This window comes from Prunus avium, chromosome 8, assembly GCF_965620075.1.
Source record: "Prunus avium chromosome 8, drPruAviu1.hap1.1, whole genome shotgun sequence".
NCBI classification, from domain to species: domain Eukaryota; kingdom Viridiplantae; phylum Streptophyta; class Magnoliopsida; order Rosales; family Rosaceae; genus Prunus; species Prunus avium.
In genome coordinates this window covers 19,183,944-19,190,845 of record NC_142291.1, presented here as the reverse complement: position 1 = coordinate 19,190,845, position 6,902 = coordinate 19,183,944, and the positions used below count along the sequence as shown (strand labels likewise).

Below are 6,902 nucleotides of genomic sequence, written 5' to 3'. Positions count from 1 at the left end.
ATGCTAGTTTGAATGATTGATCACCATTTAGGCTTGCATGTTAGCTATCTTGGTTTGAATTAAGAGTATACACCATGCTTTAATTTGAATTGAACTATGAATAGGAAGAGTATGTATGGACATTCGACAACAAGGATTAGATACATACTTGGTTGTTTAAAATGTTCTTCTATGCTTAATGGGTTCCTAATGCTTAATTTTAGGTTAGACAACAAATGATCAAATTAGGGAATTAGGAACACAAGGTTATGACCACACACCATGGCTTAATCATACTTTAGCTAGAATCAATCCATTAATCTAAATTGAACTTGGGAACTTATTTGCTTGAGTTACTTATTTCTTTCTTCCTTGTTTTATGTTCTTTGTTTTTGTTTCTATTTTGTGTAGGGAAACTAAATTGGATCATTCAATCACCAATCCCTGTGGAATCGACCTTGCACTTACATACGCTAAACTACCAACGGTTCGTGCACTTGCGAGTATCACAAGTTGAGGATGCAACTGAATCCATTTTGGTGCAGCTGTATCTACGCAACAATCTGCAAGGTAGCATTGACTTATAATGGCATGGCTGCAAACTTCATGGTACCACCTGGCATAGACTTTATTTATTTTTTTATTTTTTTTATTTTTTTTACACTTAGATCAAATCGAAACACTTTCATCTTCGTTGATTTGATCTGCATCTTCATTAACTTCATTGCACAGAATCACACCATCTTTCATTTAGGCACATGGCAGCAACTTCCTTGCTTCAAACTTTATCTTGGCACACCTTGGTATATTTCTAAGCTATAGGGTATGGCTACAATAGGTGAAGTATCTCAGATTGAGATACAAAGGTAGGGAAATGATGAGGGTGATAGAAGAAAAGGCTTTAAGTGTTTGGCTTCAAGAGGGTTGATGGAACACACATATAGGTAGGGTGAAAAGAAAGCACATCGAATGGTTATGCACACATAGCCTAGCATCACTTCAATGAGTTCATTCATGAATGAGAGCAAGCACATGATATCTGCAAAAGAGAATCATCCTTAGTATTCAATCAAAATGGAATAATGAGATCATTTAGAGTGAAATGAAGAAAATAAATTGGGATGAGAAATAGAAACACTTTAAACCCTCTCAAGAAAGCAATTGGGCTCAATATAGCTCACTAGGGTAGTCTCCACTATTCTCCTTCGAGAATTTGAGCATGGTACTTTAGCCACCAGAATTCTAGGAGCCAAAGCTTTGTGAAGTGCAAAATTCTGATATGAAAACCTCAATGGCAGCTCCATAGCATCGATTGTATGACATTAAAAAAAAAAAATAGTGACAAATGAACGAAAATTGAAAACACAAATGAATGAAATTTGAAAACCTTCCCCCCAGACCTGAATTGAACATTGTCCTCAATGTTAAAGCAAAGTAAAGATGATTGAGAACAAGTAAATGATAAAGGGAAAAGTTAAGAAAAAGTTAAGAAGAAAAAAAAAAAAAAACACAAATATACAAGCAACTCACGGATGACCAGTTAAGGCCTCAGAAAACACAGCCAGAGGATCCGGGAAGGTTGGAGGGGTCACAATGGTCCCGCTTAAAACCCAAACTTCGTAGACACCGAAGGTGTCGCCTAAAGAACTCCTAGACACTGTATTGACGGAGGTGCTCACTGGGGTTACCAAAAGTTAGCTCATATGAAAAAAAAAATTATTTAAAGAAACAGAAACTTAAAATGACTAAAATAAAAACAAAACAAGTAAAGAGAAAGGATAGAAATGCTCCCCCTTGATGCGATTAGGTCGATTGCTACCAAGCACCTTCTTCTTGAACACATGGGTTGCCTCCCAAGAAGGGCCTTAGTTACTGTCTTGGCAAGACATTATGTGATCAGCTAAGTTGATGGTACAAAGGGAAGTTGATCCACCACATGGCCTGTTTGAATGCCAGCTGAGATTCCCTCATAGAATGGCTTTAAACGTTGTCCATTTACTTTGAAAGTTGAGCCGTCTTTAGGGTTTTGAATCTCCACAGCTCCATAGGGAGAAACATTGACCACGGTGAATGGGCCTTGCCATCTAGACTTCAATTTTCCTGGAAAGAGACGCAATCGTGAGTTAAACAAAAGAACTGACATACCTTTGGAGAACTCTTTCCGTTGAATGTTTCTGTCATGGTAACTCTTGGTTCGTTCTTTGTAAAGCTTTGCATTCTCATAAGACTCATGTCTAATTTCTTCCAATTCATTGAGCTGAAACTTTCTTGCATGGCCTGCCTTGTCTAGATCAAAATTTAACTTCTTGATGGCCCAAAAAGCATTGTGTTCAAGCTCCATTGGCAGGTGACAAGCTTTCCCAAACACAAGACGATAAGGGCTCATCCCAATGGGAGTCTTATATGCAATCCTATAAGCCCATAATGAATCATTGAGCTTGGCTGCCCAATCTTTCCTTGTATTGTTCACCACCTTCTCCAGGATGTGCTTAATTTCTCTATTGCTTATTTCCACTTGACCAGAAGTTTGCGGATGATATGGTGTAGAGACTCGATGGGTGATGTTGTACTTCTTCATGAGTGCTTCGAATGGCTTGTTACAGAAGTGGCTGCCTCCATCACTAATGACAGCCCTTGGAGTACCAAACCTTGTGAAAATATTATCCTTCAAGAACTTGAGCACCACCTTATGATCATTGGTTTTGGTGGCTATGGCTTCCACCCATTTAGACACATAATCAACAGCAACAAGTATGTAAGTACAACCAAAGGAAGATGGGAATGGTCCCATGAAATCAATACCCCACACATCGAAGAGCTCCACAACAAGTATGCTATTCAATGGCATTTCGTTCCTGCGACTTATGTTCCCCATCCTTTGACACCTATCACACTTAACACAAAAATTAAACGCATCTTTGAATAGAGTGGGCCAAAAGAAACCAGATTGGAGAATTTTAAGTGCTGTTTTCTTAGCTCCAAAGTGACCTCCACAAGCCAATTCGTGGCTATGCCTAAGTATGCTTTCTTGCTCTTCTTCTGGAACACATCTTCTGATGAGTTGATCCGGGCAATGCTTGAATAAGAAAGGTTCATCCCAGACATAATGTTTCACCATGGAAAAGAACTTCTTCTTGTCCTGAGAAGTTAGATCATTTCTAAGAACACCACAAGCAAGATAATTAACAAAATCAGCATACCATGGTTCTTTGACTTGGGCAGCATATAGTTGTTCATCAGGGAAAGTCTCATTCAAGGGTAGCACAGCTTCTCCTTTTTCTTCAACCACAATTCTGCTCAAATGATCAGCTACCACATTCTCACATCCCTTCTTGTCTCGAATTTCCAAATCGAACTCTTGCAGCAAGAGAATCCATCTAATCAAGCGTGGTTTTGCGTCCTTCTTAGTGAGCAAGTATCTAAGAGCTGCATGGTCAGAATAAACAATTACTTTAGAACCAACAAGATAAGAACGAAATTTTTCTAAAGCAAAAACCACAGCAAGGAACTCCTTCTCTGTTGTGGAGTAGTTGATTTGAGCATCATTCAAGGTCCGGCTAGCATAATGAATCACATGGGGGAGCTTGTTCTTCTTTTGACCTAAAACTGCACCAATAGCAAAGTCAGAGGCATCACACATTATTTCAAATGGTAAAGACCAATCTGGAGCTATGATAATAGGGGCTGAAGTTAGCTCCCTCTTCAAGGTAGTAAAGGCTTCCATGCAAGCTTCATTAAACTCAAAAACAGCATCCTTAGCAAGGAGATTACACAATGGCCTTGTAATGCTTGAGAAATTTTTGATGAACCTTCTATAGAATCCAGCATGACCTAGAAAGCTTCTAATTCCTTTCACAAAGGTAGGGGGTGGCAGATTTGAGATGAGATCGATCTTGGCTTTATCCACTTCAATTCCCTTGCTTGAAATCACATGGCCTAGCACAATGCCTTGTCTCACCATGAAGTGACACTTCTCCCAATTCAAAATCAGGTTTGTTTCCTGGCATCTTTTAAGCACTAGAGACAAGTGGTGAAGACAATTATCAAAAGAGGAACCAAAAACTGAAAAATCATCCATAAATACCTCAATGAATCGTTCCACCATATCTGAAAAGATTGACATCATGCATCTTTGGAAAGTTGCTGGGGCATTGCACAAACCGAATGGCATCCTTCTATAAGCAAACGTACCAAATGGGCATGTGAATGTGGTTTTCTCTTGGTCTTCCGGAGCAATGGGAATTTGATTATAACCTGAAAAACCATCAAGAAAACAATAGTAAGCATGGCCAGATAAACGTTCAAGCATTTGATCAATAAAAGGCAAGGGGAAATGATCTTTTCTAGTGGATGTGTTCAACTTCCTGTAATCAATGCAAACTCTCCAACCAGTGATAGTTCGTGTAGGAACTATCTCATTCTTCTCATTCTTCACAACGGTGATTCCGGACTTCTTCGGAACAACTTGTACAGGGCTCACCCACTTAGAATCTGAAATTGGGTAGATGATTCCTACATCGAGTAGCTTTAAAACTTCAGCTCTAACCACCTCTTTCATGTTGGGATTTAGCCTCCTTTGGGCATCACGGGATGGTTTGCTGTCTTCTTCCATTAGAATCTGGTGCATGCACATGCTTGGACTAATTCCTTTGATGTCTGCTATGGTCCACCCAATGGCTGTTTTATGCTCTTTTAGAACCTTAATTAAGCTCTCTTCTTCATGTGAGGTGAGACCTGCAGCAATTATAACAGGGAGAGTTTCGTTAGCACCCAAATAAGTATATTTAAGATGATTGGGCAGTGGTTTAAGTTCTAGCTTTGGTGGGGTGATAATGGATGGCTCCAATTTCGTGGATGATGGTCCAAGAGGCTCGAGTGGTGGCCTAAAGGATGGTGGGTATGGTTGAAACACTTCTAAGGCAGCCACCACTTCTTGGAACTTCGGTTCACAAAGATCTTCCTCTTCTTGTGTTAAGACAGCTTCTAGAGCATCATTAGACTTTCTCTGCAAAATTTTGGAAGAAACCTCATGATCCACAACATCAATTGAAAAGCAAGAATCAAGAGAGATAGAAGGTTGAGATAGAGCATTAAGCATTTTAAATTCAACAGTTTCACCCAGAACAGTCATGGAAAGGGTGCTATCTTTCACTTTGATAACTGTGTCTGCAGTGGCCATGAATGGCCTGCCTAGGAGAATGCGATCAACATGATCGCCATTTGGATTGTCTTCCATGTCCATCACTACAAAATCAGCAGGGAGAATTAGTGTATTAACTTGAACTAAAATATCTTCTACAATACCTTTTGGATATTTTATAGAATGATCAGCTAGTTCAAGTCGTATTGAAGTCTTCTTCATCCCTTCTAAGCCAAGCTTTTGATACAATGAATATGGCATTAGGTTGACACTTGCTCCCAAGTCCAACATGGCTCTTCCAACCTTATTGCCTCCAATGTTAATGGGAATGTCAAAGCTGCCAGGATCAACTAGTTTTGGTGGAAGCTTCCTTTGCAACACAGCACTTACATTCTGGTCAAGCTTTACATCTTCATTTGGAGCGAAATTGAGCTTGTGAGTTTTCAAGTCCTTGATGAACTTTCCATATGCAGGAATCTGTTCAATAACATCAAGCAAAGGCAAATTGATATTAACTTTACTCAAAATATCATAAATCTCTTTAAAAGCCTTATCTTGCTTTGCTTTCTTAAGACGGCCTGGAAATGGAATCGGTGGAACATATGGAGCGGGTGGCACGTATCTATCTTCTTGAAGATGTGGTGGCACAAATTTGTCATCTCTCTTATGCAATTGGAATTGTTTGGATTCCTGAGAATCTGATTTGGCATTAGGAGCAGATTGAGAAGTTTTGAGATGTTCCCCTTCTGTAGCCGTGGTCTCCTCCTCTTCATCTTCTACAATCACAACATCATTTGAAAGATTAGAATCAACTTTACTATCAATGATCTTACCTGATCTGAGCACATGAATGGCCTTGGCTTCTTGGTTCTTTGGATTGATCTCGGTTTGGCTTGGCCATTTCCCAGGTGCTCTTTGAGTTATTTCAGCAGCTAATTGGCCTATTTGAACTTCCAATTTGGCAATGGTAGCTTGTGTAGTTTGGATTGGCTTGATTCTGAGTATTCCTCCATGAAAAGTTTGGATGATTCCTCCAACCTGGATTATAACTTTGAGAGTATGGATCATTTCTTGGACCTTGGTTGTAGGAATTTACCAACTTAGCTTGCTCTTACACAAATTCTGGATATCCAGCCCCAAGTGGACAAGCTATGGTAGCATGGTCAGGAGTTTCGCAAATACTACACACTTCCTTCGGAGGGCTTCTTGAGTTTAATGCAAGAAGAGCATCTAGCTTTTGTTCCAGTTTTGAAATCTGCACACTAGAAGCATCATTAGAACCACTAATAACACGTTTACCTCTTGTATCCGTATGTTGGGTCTCCATTGCTATCTCCTCAAAGAGTTCGTATGTTTCTTCTGGAGTTTTGGTTTTAAAAGAACCACCTGCAAAATTGGTGACTATATTATGACTAGAAGGGGTTAGCCCTTTATAAAACATACGCATTTGAAGCTTCAATGGAATCCCATGATGAGGACATTGGTTGAGCAGCCCATTGAATCTCTCCCATGCTTCACAAAACGATTCATCATCTTGCTGTGCAAATAACAAGATCTTATCCCTAAGCATGTCGGTCTTTTGCGTGGAGAAGTATTTCTCCAAGAACTTCTTTTGAATGGCAGCCCATGTAGTGAGTGAACCAGGCTTCAAAGAATTCAACCAATATTTCGCCTTATCCTTCAAAGTGTATGGAAACACTCTCATTCGAAGTTGATCTTCTGTCACACCTGTCAAGGGAAAAGAACTCACAACATTAAAAATATCCTTTATATGAGTTAATGG

General features: G+C 39.6%; 1 non-coding gene across 1 annotated transcript; it reads left to right on the top strand.

Annotated features, from left to right (window-relative positions):
• Positions 1 to 6,582: 6,582 nt before the first annotated feature.
• On the top strand, positions 6,583 to 6,689 carry LOC148292304 (small nucleolar RNA R71). The gene has a single exon (XR_015827165.1). It is a non-coding gene; the product is annotated as a small nucleolar RNA R71 (small nucleolar RNA).
• Positions 6,690 to 6,902: the final 213 nt, after the last annotated feature.